Below are 13,347 nucleotides of genomic sequence, written 5' to 3'. Positions count from 1 at the left end.
GAAATATAGGGGCTCCAAGATGGTGCAGGTGATCTTTAAGGCCCTGGAGGGAATGGACAACCAGACCGTTCTAGCTGTCCCATCATTACTGGATGACCAAGGAGCAGTCCCTGATCCCAGAGGCCAGAGTGTCAACGCACCCACTGCTATCCAGCCATTGGATGATGAGGATGTCTTTCTCTGTGGGAAGTGTAAGAAGCAATTCAACTCGCTGCCAGTGTTTATGACCCACAAGTGGGAACAGTGCCAAGGAAATGCCCCCGACCTGGCCACAGTCTCGCTGGTCACCAACAGTATCTACACAATCTACACACCTTCGGCAGCACCCACAGCGGTCCAGCAGGCCTCACCTCCTGCCAATTGCCAGATCTCCACATATATCACAGCGCCCCCGTCCCCACTGATCCAGGGGAACATCTTGGTAAGCAATGATGTGCTCATGTCTGCCATTTCAGGCTTCACATCCCTGGACCAGCCCATGCCCTAGGGCCCCCAACCTGTGCAGAGCAGCCTGAACATGCATTCTGTGCCCAGCCACCTCACCCAGCCTTCATCCCCTCCTCCACCACTGCCCTCACCACCTCCACCCCAGAGCCTGGGCCCCCTGGACATCCCAATCCTGGTGGGAATGGTGTGGTGAAGGTGTACAGTGCTGCTGCACTCCTGGCTGGGAGTGGAACGGTGGAGATCCAGGCACTGGGGATGCAGCCCTACCCACCCCTGGAGGTGCCAAACCAGTGTGTGGAGGCTCCAGTACACCCCACCCCTGCAGTGTACAGCCCTGGCAAACAGGGATTCAAACCCAAAGGACCAAACCCTGCTGCCACATGACCAGTGCCACCGGGGGCACCATGGCCACCTTTGACTCTCCACCAATGCTGAAGACCCCACGGGCTAAAGGTGCCAGGGGACTCCCGGAAGCTACAGGGAAGCCAAAGCCTCAGAAACTCAAGTGCCCATACTGTGACAAGTCATTCACCAAAAACTGCAGCAGCACATCTGAAGCCACACAGGTGAGAAGCCCTTCCAATGTATGGCATGTGGCCGTACCTTTGCCCAGAAGTCTAATGTTAAGAAACACATGCAGACCCACAAGGTATGGCCTCCAGGACACAGTGGTGGCACTGTGTCTCAAAACTCTGTGACTGTACAGGTCTTGGCCCTGAAACCCAGTAGGCAGGAGAACGAGGAAAACACAGGGTTGGGCCAGCCCCTGCCGAGCACACCACAGCCCCAGGCCTTGCCCACAGCCGGCGAGGGCAAGAGGCAAGCCGGAACCCAAGCAGGTAGTCCTCATCTACTGCTCCTACTTGTTCCAGTTCTGACCCAGCAAGTTCAGCACCTATTTCCAGCTCAAGTCACATATGACCCAGCATAAGAACGAGCAGGTGTACAAGTGTGTGGTCAAAAGCTGTGCCCAGACGTTCCCAAAGCTCGACACATTTCTGGAGCACATCAAGAGCCACCAGGAGGAGCTGAGCTACCCCAGCCACCTCTGCAACAAGGACTTCCCCCCGCTGTACGACCTGGGCGTGCACCCGTACTCCCACAGCCTCCTACCACAGCACAGCCCCAAGAAGGACAGTGCTGTCTACAAGTGTGTCAAACGTGTCAACAAATATCCACCCCGGAGGCCCTGGAGCATCACCTGCAGACCGCCACTCACAACTTCCCCTGACCACACTGCTAGAAGGTCTTTCCTTGTGAACGCTACCTGCAGCGTCATCTGCCAACCCACCGCAGCGGGGGCAGGTTCAAGGGCCAGGTGTGCAAGAAGTCCTCCCGGCGGGTGCATTACCTCAAACTGCACGCTCACAACCACTCAGGCGAGAAGCCCTACAAATGCTCAGTGTGTGAGTCTGCATTCAACCGCAAGGACAAACTGAAGAGACACATGTTGATCCACCAGCCCTTCAAGAAATATAAATGCCCTTTATCGACGCACACAGGCTGCGGTAAGGAGTTCAACCGGCCGGACAAGCTGAAGGCCCATGTCCTCTCCCACTCCGGCATGAAGCTCCACAAATGCGCCCTGTGCAGCAAGTCCTTCAGCCGCCGTGCCCACCTCGCCGAGCACCAGCGCGCCCACACGGGCTACTACAAGTTCCGCTGTGCTGGCTGCGCCAAGGGCTTTTTCTGTCACAAATACCTCAAAGATCACCGCTGTCGTGTCGGCCCCCAGAAGGACAAGGAGCTGCAAACCCGGCGGCACCCCCCACCACTGCCCTCGAGAAGAGGGCAGCCCCGCGCCGTGGCGGCAGTGGTGGGCGCAAGGTGGTGACCCCCTTGCCTGACCTGCTGGGGCTGGAAGAGCTGAAGGACGCAGGAGCTGGGCTGGTGCCCGAGGCCGTCCCGGGCAAGCCGCCCTTCGCCCAGCCGAACGCAGTGCTTTCCATTGTCGTGGGTGGTGCGGTGGGCACGGAACCTGAGCTGGTGGTACCTGGACAGCTGAGGGGCTGGGCTCCAACCTGGCTCTGGCGGGACTGCAGGCCGGGGCCGAGGGCCCGTGTGCCATGCTCGCTGCGCCCGTCTACATCCAGGCCTCAGAGTGACGGACCCGGGGTGTCCGTTTCCTGGGCAGGCCTGATGCTCATGTTTGGGTCCAGGCTCCCTGGGGGCAGACTGGAGATCCTTCCCAGTGGAAGCGAGCCATCGAGCCATTGGCAGAAATCCTTCTGAATGTCATTCATAAACCTTGGCCCATGGCCGCCTTCCGGTGTCCCCTCTCCTGCTGGAAAGCCCTGCAACATTCTGGGGTCAGAGGCAGGGCCACCCACGGTTTCTGGGCAGAGCCACAGCAAGAGAGACATGGCTGGAGCCTGAGTAGCCCAGCGTCCCACTGGTCTAGGCTGGTAGTTGCCTCCCCTGGGAGAGAAGACAGGGCAGTCCCACCACTGTGCCTCCAGGCTGCCTCCGGGTGGGCTCTAGTCCGCTGCTCTTCAGGAGGCCTGCCATAAGCTCTTTGGAGTTTATCTGTTGTACCTTTCCACAGACGGTTCCCCACAGCATCCTCAGACAGCTCTGTGATGTAGGCTTTTAGGAGGCACTCAAGTGTCATGGCTGGACTGCAGCTGTGAGACAGATCTGGCTTCAATTCCAAGAGTTGCCATGCACTTGCCTTGTGACCTCGGGCAAGTCACTTCACCTCTCTGAGCCCCGTGTTCCTCATCTGTACAATGGGGCTTACGATACAACTACCTCATAGGGTTGTCCTGGGGATCCAGGGGCTTGCTCAATAAATGTTGCTGTCATTAAAAAAAAAAGAAAGAAATATAGCATATGTAGTGTAATTCATATTTCTGTATAAATGTAATCGCGATTTTTCTCTAGAAAACCATATGTTTAAATAAATGTATGAAAACAATAAAACAAAAGAAAATAAATATTCTGGAGTAGTTGTATGTGGATGAAGAGAAATGTAATTGGAAATGGAGATGAAAATGGTTGCCAGAGACTGGAGAGGGATGGGGAATGAGATATTGGTGAAGGATACAAAGTTTCAGTCACACAGAAGGAATAAGTTCTCAAGATGTATGGCACAGCATGGTGGCTTCGTTAATAATAAAGTGTAGTATACTCAAAAATTGCTGAAAGAGTGGATATTAATTGTTCTCATCATAAACAATAACAGGGATGTGAGATGATGGGTATGTAATAGCTTGATTTAATCATTCCACAATGTATACATATATCAAAACATCACTTTTTATACCCTAAATATATATTTTTTTCAATTAAATGTAAGCAAATTAAATACATACAAATATATATAATTTTTCATGTGTTGATTTAAATAAATAAATGGGGTATAAAGAGGGAAAACATTTTAAAATAAAATTTAATTTAAAAAGCACCTAGCAGGGACTCATGGTGATAATGCTACAGAATGAGGAGCACATTGACTTAACTCTATGTTCCTGACGTGCTTAAATTAGAAAGGTGGTGGGAATGGGGAGCTGATATCAACTTTGCTTCCTGAAACAAATACAATGAATCCTTCAAAATTCTTGGTTCATGTACTAATTTTTCGGAACAATTACCTTCCTTCCTTCAATTTACTTCTCTTCTCCTAAGCCATGCATGAAACTCTTTGTCCTACTTGATCATTAGTTAGGTGTTTTTCCTCTCATCTCCTGAAATAGATACTACAGCAAGCCTATTTCTTTCTAGCTTACCCCAGCTCCCAGGAGATCACAAGTAGCTAACAATGTAGACAAAATAAGTTCATTGTGTCAATGGTATAACTTGACAGTTTCATTCAAAAATTACAAGTAAAACATTACTAACTGAATGCCAGACTGTTCATAAACTCAAGATTGGCTTCCTAATAGCAACATTATTCAAAATATTTATGAATAATATAGAAACTACTAAATAATTTTGTTTTTAATTCTCAGCATAGTCCTCACCAGAAAAAATAAAAACATATGTCCCTATGCCTACCAATCATCCTTTACATTATATGAATTAAAAGTTCTGATCCTCTGGTTAGTAGAAAATATGAGTAATTAGGTAGTAGAACAGATTCACATCTTTGATGTATTTGTGTGTGTTTGTAGGGGCAGGAGGAGATTGTAAGGAATGGCTAAAGGAAGATGTAAAAAATGAAAACAATCCTGGGAGGAAAAATGAGCCTTATCTAAGTAAAACATTTTGAGTGAAAGTAAAAGCCAAGCAGATTCAATGGTGTCTTGAGCCTTGTAACTAACTATATTATAGAAACCTTGCTAAGATCTTCTACCATGTTATATTGAATGTCTCATCAGAGCCCAATCAAGTGGACATCGAAAATAGCACAAGAACAATATTAATTATTGAAAATCAGCATCTTCTTAAATTCTAATGAGGGAAAGATAACAACAAAAAAAACAGATAGATAAAACTATTTGAATGAACAAAAGCACAAACAGCAGTGTCTCTGATGGCTAATGTCAATTTACGACAATTGCTCAATATAGTTGCTTAACAAATAATAATGAAAGATAAATTTTGATAAATTAGAAAACTTGATACGGTCTTTAAGTGGAAAGTTGCTTTTTTCTTAAACAACAAGGAAGGCAATCCAAGACTATTGTGATAATGTCAAGACTATCACAATCAAACATTACAAAATGTATTATTGATCCTACAGGTCAAAACAGAGTTGCTCTTTTTCTGTAAAACTTGATATCTTAATATCTATTAAAATGTTGATGGAAATTATGGTTCACTCTGTCATGCTAGGTTCTCACTATATGATTCCTTGAAAGAAAAATTAATCTTAGATATTACAATCAGAAATATCTATGCTTCACCTGCTCAATGGTTTTGTCGTTCTGGGTGGACACTGAATTATGTGACGTCAATATTTTTCTTTCTTTTTTTATTTTTAAACTTTTATTTTATATTCTGGGGTACATGTGCAGGTTTGTTCCATAAGTAAACTTACGTCACAGGGGTTTGATATACAGATTATTCTGTCACCCAGGTACTAAGCCTAGTGCCCAACAGCTATTTTGTTGTTGTTGTTCCTCTCCCTCCTCCCACCCTCCACCCTCAAGTAGGCCCTAGTGTCTGTCATTCCCCTCTTTGTGTCCATGTGTTCTGATCATTTAGTTCCCACTTATAAGTAAGAACATACAATACTTGGTTTTCTGTTGCTGCATTAGTTTGCTAGGGATAATGTCCTCCATATCCATTTATGTCCCTGCAGAGGACATAATCCAATTATTTTTTATGGCTGCATAGTATTCTGTGGTGTATATGTACCACCTTTTCTTTATCCAGTCTGTCATTGATGGGCATTTAAGTTGATTCTATATTTCTGCAATTGTGAATAGTGCTGCAGTGAACATACATGTGCAAGTGTTTTTATGATAAAATGATTTATATTCCTTTGGGAATATAAATATAAACCCATAATGGGATTGCTGGGTCAGATGGTAGTTCTGTTTTTAGCTTGTTGAGGAACTGCCACGAGGCTTTCCACAATGGTTGAACTAATTCGCAGTCCCCCCCAACGGTGTATGAGTGTTCCCTTTTCTCCACACCCTGTTATTTTTTGACTTTTTTAGTAATAGCCATTCTGACTTGTGTGAGATATTCTCATTTGTGGTTTTGATTTGCATTTCTCTAAGGATTAGTGATACGAGCCTTTTTTTCATATCCCTGTTGGCTGCATGTATGTCTTCTTTTGAAAAGTGTCTGTTCATGTCCTTTGCCTACTTTTTAATGGGCTTGTTTGTTTTGTTCTTGTAAATTTGTTTAAGTTCCTTATAGATACTGGGTAGTAGACCTTTGTCAGATGCATAGTTTTCAAAAATTTTCTCCAATTCTGTAGGTTGTCTGCTTACTCTGTTGATAGTTTCTTTTGTTATGCAGAAACACTGTAGTTAATTAGGTCTCATTTGTCAGTTTTTGCTTTCATTGCAATTGCTGTTGACTGACAAGCAGTTTTGCTTTCATTGCAATTGCTTTCTCCATCATGAAATATTTGCCCATTTTATGTCCAGAATGGTATTGCCTAGGTTGTCTTCCAGAGTTTTTATAGTTTTCGGTTTTACATTTAAGACTTTAATCCATCTTGAGGTGATTTTTGAATATGGTGTGAGGAAGGGGTCCAGTTTCAATCTTTTGCCTATGGCTAGCTTATTTTTCTCTTTTAAATCTGGCACACATTTTGAACACTAACCTCAACCTCAGCTTCGCTCCATTTCTTCAACCTTTTCTTTCTCTCCATCTTTTAAAATCTTCTTGTCATAAGATACACACATTTCCCTTGTTAATTGCCTCAAATTATTTTGTAGGAATGCAGATTATAGACAGCTGATAGGCAGAAGGAAGACAGTAGAAGGAAAAAGGAACAGGAGGAAGGAAATGTTTTGAAACTATTTCCCAGAAGCATAATCGGGCAGCAGGTCATAAAGAACTATGAAGGATGTTGAGACTGAACAACCAGGTAAGGCATTTCAACAAACTGAGTCAATTGGTTTGACTGGATTAGCAATTTAGAAGAAGAATTTTAAAAATGTATATGTTAAGAGTAATTATAAATAAAAGAATCAGCAAGAGTCCATTTTTCATTACCAATTAGAATTTTTCGTCAAGGAGATTTTGAAGATACTCTAACATATAAACTCTATAGGGCCAAAAAGACGGTATTATCATAATAAAAATGGCATTTTGGCATGGGAAATAGAATTCAGTGAAAGAAAAATAATGAGCTATTTTTAAAGGCATTTTGTTATTGGTTTGACAAAAAATAACTATAAGAAGTAGATATGGAGCTGAAAGCCCAAAAGAACGGACATCCTTGAACATCTGATCAAAGTTAATAGAAGACATAAAAGTGTGTGACATATTGAAGTAGTGGAATATAAAAGAGGTGTAAATGAGAGAAATGTCATTTGGGAGAGATCCAAATTAGTGAGAGAAAAGGAAATGGTAAAACAATTATACTAGATATTAGAATATCTAGAAGACAAATAAGAGGCACAAAGTAATAAAGGCCAAAGAAAGGGAACATTTTAAGAAATGCATAAACTCTCATTAAAAGCAGTAGCAGAGGTCAGGTAAAGTGGAACAAAATCTTAGAAGAGATCTTTTTGCTTACAAAGAGATTGTAGATGATTACTGAATGAATAAATAAAATTTAGGCAGACAGCTAAAATAAGAACAAAAATGAGGCCAGGCATGGTGGCTCATACCTGTAATCCCAGCACTTTGGGAGGCCAAAGTGGGTGGATCACCTGAGGTCAGGAGTTTGAGACCAGCCTGGCCAACATGGCAAATCCTTGTCTCTATTAAAAATACAAAAAATTAGCCAGGTTGGTGGTGTGCACCTCTAACCCCAGCTATTAGGGATGCTGAGGCAGGAGAATCATTGGAACCCAGGAGGTGGAGGTTGCAGTGAGCCAAGATCATGCCACTGCATTCCAGCCTGTGCAACAGAGCGAGATTCTATCTAAAAAAAAAAAAAAAAAAAAAAAAAAAGTGAGACAGAATCTAAATAATATTCTGAAGAAAATTGTCATAATTTTTTAAATGTAATTTTATTTTCTCTTTAATTAATCACTAGCGAGCTGTCACCAATATTGGATTTTGTCTATATAGTTTTCTCTGTAAATTTATTTTAGGCTCAAAGAGGTTAGGATGGAAAAAAATATTATGCAAATACTGTTTGAAAGAAAGCTTGAGTGTCTATATAAATATCAGAAAAATCTTGCCAAGAGTGAAGATGATATTGAACAATGATATAGCTCAATTTTATTTCAAGAAGAAATAAAAAATCATGAAGCATATGTATCTAGCATCAGAATATCAAAATACATAAATCAAAAAGATAATATTTTGAAAGATACAGATGAACCTATAATTATAGTTGGACATAATGACATTCATCTCTAAGTAATAGCTAGAATAAGTAGACAGGAAATCAGTAAGGATACAGAAGGCCTGAACAACACAATCAAGCAACTTGGCTTAATTGCTATTTTTAGAATAGTAATCCTAAAAATACACCTACAAGAAGGAATACACATGCAAATGAACCTGTAACATCAACTAAGATAGACCATATACTGGGAAATAAAGCAAATGTCAATAAATGTAAAAAAATTAAATCAGAAAGAATATAAAATACTCTCCTTCCATAATAGAATTTAACTAGAAATTAATATCAAAATGACACTTTGAAAAATTTTCTAACATTTAGACGTTAAACAACATACTTCAAGAGTTATAAAGGAAATTATAAAGCCTTTCGAGTTGAGTGAAAATTAAAATAAACATAGAAATGAAAATAAAAACAAACATCAAACATCAAAATTTGTGAAATCCAACTAAATCAGTGCATAAAGGAAAACATATGGAATTTCAAGTTTATATAGCAGAAGAATACTTTAAAATCAATAAGCTAATATTCTACATTAAAGCACTAGAAAACTAAAACAAATTCATCACAATGCAGCTAGGAAGAAATAATAAAAATAAGAGCAGAAATCAATAAAATAGAAAACAACAAAATAGTAGAAAAAACAATTCATGTTAAAAAGCTGGTTCTTTAAAAAGATCATTAAAACTGATAGATTAAAAATGACCTACCAATATCAGAGATAAAAAATGAATATCCATACACATTCTACTACATATATTAAAATGATAACAAGATATTAAGCATGACTTTATGCCTATAGATTGGTTAAGTGAAATGAACAAATACCTTGAATGATACAAACTACAAACATATTTAGAAAGAAAGAAAGAACCTGATTTTCCCTATTATCTATTTTAAAAATAGAGTTTGTAGTTATAAGCCTTCTCTCAAAGAAAACTCCAATGGTAGAAGGCTTCACTGGTGAACTCTACCAATCAATTAAGGAAGAAATAACATCAACTCTACAAATTTCCAAAAAGTAGAAGAGCAGTAAAACATCCTAAATTATTTCTGAAGCCAGAATTACACTGATACAAAATCAGAAAAGGCCTTACAAAAAGACTAAAGACAAATACATAAAATGAATTAAAAAATACACACAACATCAAAATTAATTAATTACTTAATTAAGTGGATGTAAAAATTCTCAACAAAATATTAGCAAACTTAATCCAATATTATATACACAACATGAGCAAACTGGGTTTCTCCCAGGAATGCAAGTTGGTTAAACCTGTGAAAAATCAATCAATGTAAATCACTTAATCAACAAACTAAAAGTAAAGAATCTGAAAAACCATAAGATTTTTTCAATAAACAGAAAAATATCATCTGACAAAATTTAATATCCATTCATGTCAAATACTCTTGGTAAACTAGGATTAGTAGGAGACTTCCTCAAACTGATAAAGAGTATCTACAAAAAAACCCACTAAAGCTAACATATTTAATAATGAGAGAATGCTTTCTTCTTAAAACTGAAAAAAAAAATCCCCTTCTCTACTTCTATTACACATTATCTTGGAGGTTTTATGCAGCGCATTAAAGAACGAAAAATAAATAATAATAATAAAAGCACACAAATTAGATATAGAGAAATAAAACGTTTAATTTATGATCTTCTGCATACAAAACCACACAGAAAATAGCCAGTAGAACTGATAAGTTTAATAAAGTTGCATGATGAAAGGTTAACAGAGAAAAATCAATTTTATTTCTATATACTATCAACAATCAATTAGAAAGTGACTTTTAAAAATTCTATTTACAAGAGCATTAAAAAATGAAATTTCTAGGGACAGATCTAACAAAATATTTACAAGATACTGAAAGCTATTGATATGGTTTGGCTGTGCCCCCACCCAAATCTCAACTTTAATTGTATCTCCCAGAATTCCCAGGTGTTGTGGGAGGGACCCCAGTGGATGTAATTGAATCATGGGGGCCAGTCTTTCCCATGCTATTCTTGTGATAGTGAATAAGTCTCATGAGATCTGTTGGGTTTATCAGGGGTTTCCACCTTTGCTTCTTCCTCATTATTGTCTTGCCACTGCCATGTGAGAAGTGCCTTTCACCTCCCACCATAATTCTGAGGCCTACCCAGTCATGTGAAACTGTAAGTCCAATTAAACCTCTTTTTCTTCCCAGTCTCAAGTATGTCTTTATTAGGATCAATACAGCTATAAAACATTGATGACAGAAATAAATAAAACCCAAATCAATGAAGAGACTTACAGCATTCATAGATCAGAAGACTCAATATGTTAAGATGTAATTCTCTCCAAATTGATACCTATTTTAGCAAAATCCCAGCAGGCTTATTTGTAGGAATCAACAAGATGATTTCTACAAATTTAGGTGATTCTAAACTTTATATGGAAAAGCAAGGGAACCAGAATTTTAAGCATTTAAAAAAAAAAAAGTTTAAGGACTCATATTATCTGATTTTAAAACTTAGAGGCAATGTGATGTTGGCATAAAGATAGACATATAAATCCATGGACTAGAATAGAAATCCACAAAAAATAGACAGGTACATATACAGTCAAAGAATTTTCAACAAAAGTACCTACAAAATTCAATAGAAAAAGAATAGTCTTTTCAACGAATAGTGCTGAAACAATTGGATATTTAAATTAGAAAATAAAAAGCCTCTTACCTAACAAAATTTACAAAATTAGTTTAAAATAAATTATTAATACAAGCTTAAATGTGAAACCTAGAACTCTAAAGTTTTAAAAGAAAATATAGGAAAGATACTTGTAACTAGGAATTCAAATAATTCTTACATAGGACACGCAGAAATACACACATACATGAACCATAAAGAAAAACTGATAAACTGGAGTTTATCAAAATTTAAATCTACTCTTCAAAAGACACTATTAAGGAAACAAAAAGACAAGGTACAGATGTTGAAAAAATATTTCCAAGACTCATATCTGATGAAAAAGTTGTAATTGGAATATATAAAGAACACTTAAAATCAATAAAACATTTCACCAAAGAAGAGATATGGATGGAAAATAAGCACATAAAAAGATGCTCACTTTGGGAGGCCGAGGCAGGTGGATCACCTGAGGTCAGGAGTTCAAGAGCAGCCTGGCCAATGTGGTTAAACACCATCTCAACTAAACATACAAAAATTAGCCAGGTGTGGTGGCAGGTGCCTGTAATTCCAGCTACTCAGGAGGCTGAGATAGGAGGATCATTTGAACCTGGGAAGCAGAGGTTGCAGTGAGCCAAAATCATGCCATTGCATTGTCACCTGGGTGACAATAGTCTCAACAAAAAAGAAGAAGACGAAGAAGAAAAAAGATGTTTGGCATCATTAGTCATTAGGGAAATACACCTGTTATACTGGCTAAATGTTTTTAACTGTCAGTACCATGTGTTCTTAAAGAAGTAGACCACTGGGACTCTAATACCTTACTAAGGAGAGTAAAATGATACAGACACTTTGCAAACAATATAACAGTATCTTATCAAATTAAACATACAGCTGCCACATGAATCAGTAATCACATTCCTGGGTATATACTTAAGATATATGAAAATATATTTCCTTAAAAAGACCTTTTTAAAATATTTACAGGAAGTTTATTTGGAAAAGCCAAAAACTAGAAACAACCCAATTATCCATTGACTGGAAAACAGATACGTATACAAACTGTTATCCACCAGAAAATGCAATATCACTCAACAATAAAAAAGCAAACTTCTCATTCATGCAACCATACAGAAAAGCCTCAAAAGCTTTATGATTAGTGAAAAAAAGACAACATAATTTATGATTCCATTCATATAACATTCTTAAAAAAGGCAAAACTATAGAGACAGAAATCACATGGCTGGTTTGTCAGGGGCTACAAAGAATACAGTGAGGCAAGAGGAAACTTTTTGCGGTAATGAAAATGTTATCCTGATTGTGGTGAGAGTGACACTACTGTATACATTTGTCAGAACTCATTGAATTAAGCACTTTAAAAACATCAATACATCTAACTTTCAAAAATGAATTATAAAAAATAATGGATGTGCTACCTAGCTGGGAGTAGTAGTCAGCTGACGGCTTCTGGTTCTTAACTCTTTCTTTGTCAGCCTCAGCAATTGAGCTCATGACATATTGTTTTCTGGGTGGCCCATACAAAGCACTGAGTAAATTGGTGGCTCAAGAACCTAACCATTTCCACCAAATGTGGAGCCCCTCTAGCAGGCAATCTTTGCTTTGCATTCCCTTCACTAGTTTGGAAGAGACTTTGCCCATGAGCATTAAGGTCTGAAAGGTGCCCTTGTTCAACCTTGCCTCCACACTTTTCCTTTTATGTTTAATACTTCTCAATTAATGTTTTGAATTCTTGACTTTATTTCAGAGAGGCTAGTCTGTGACAGATTGCATGTGGATCAGCCTGAAGCAGCAAGATGAGGCTTGAGGATTGGATCACTTACCATGAGTTCTCTGGTAATGAGGTCCATATTCCCAGCCACATCCCTGGAGCGAAGTTATGTGCAGACAGGCCCAACACAAGGTATGGTCCAGTTGTTAAAAGATTCACATGTTGTAAGCTGGGATGCCATGCCATTGAAGGGGAATGTCCTAGCCAATAGGATGTTTCAGGCATTCAGAATGTATGTGAGAATAACGAATATAAGAACAATGGAATTAGTTGTTAAATTGCATTGATGCCCTACAGGTAATAATGCAAAAGTTAATGGCCTTAATTACTGGGTATCCTTTGTGCTCTTCTATGGACCATGATCTTCTGGTGAGACTTCTGGTTTCACACAATATGTCCCTTCCAGCATTGCTGTTCTCCTGAGCCTTTAATCTCTTCCTCAAAAGTCTCTCTCTGCAATTTAGGCCTTTGAACTGCACTTGGTGCAGGCCACTTCTTGTTCCAGGTTTCTTGGAGCCACTCTAGCACTGAATTTGC

General features: G+C 39.4%; 1 protein-coding gene and 1 pseudogene across 2 annotated transcripts in view; one reads left to right on the top strand and one right to left on the bottom strand.

Annotated features, from left to right (window-relative positions):
- CFAP299 (cilia and flagella associated protein 299) overlaps positions 1 to 13,347 on the bottom strand; it is a 702,620-nt gene that overhangs the window by 602,089 nt on the left and 87,184 nt on the right. The gene's annotated exons all lie outside the window — the stretch shown is intronic.
- Positions 20 to 2,552, top strand: LOC129035590 (zinc finger protein 341-like; annotated as a pseudogene).

This window comes from Pongo pygmaeus, chromosome 3, assembly GCF_028885625.2.
Source record: "Pongo pygmaeus isolate AG05252 chromosome 3, NHGRI_mPonPyg2-v2.0_pri, whole genome shotgun sequence".
Lineage (NCBI taxonomy): Eukaryota > Metazoa > Chordata > Mammalia > Primates > Hominidae > Pongo > Pongo pygmaeus.
This window is presented reverse-complemented; position numbering and strand designations above follow the sequence as displayed.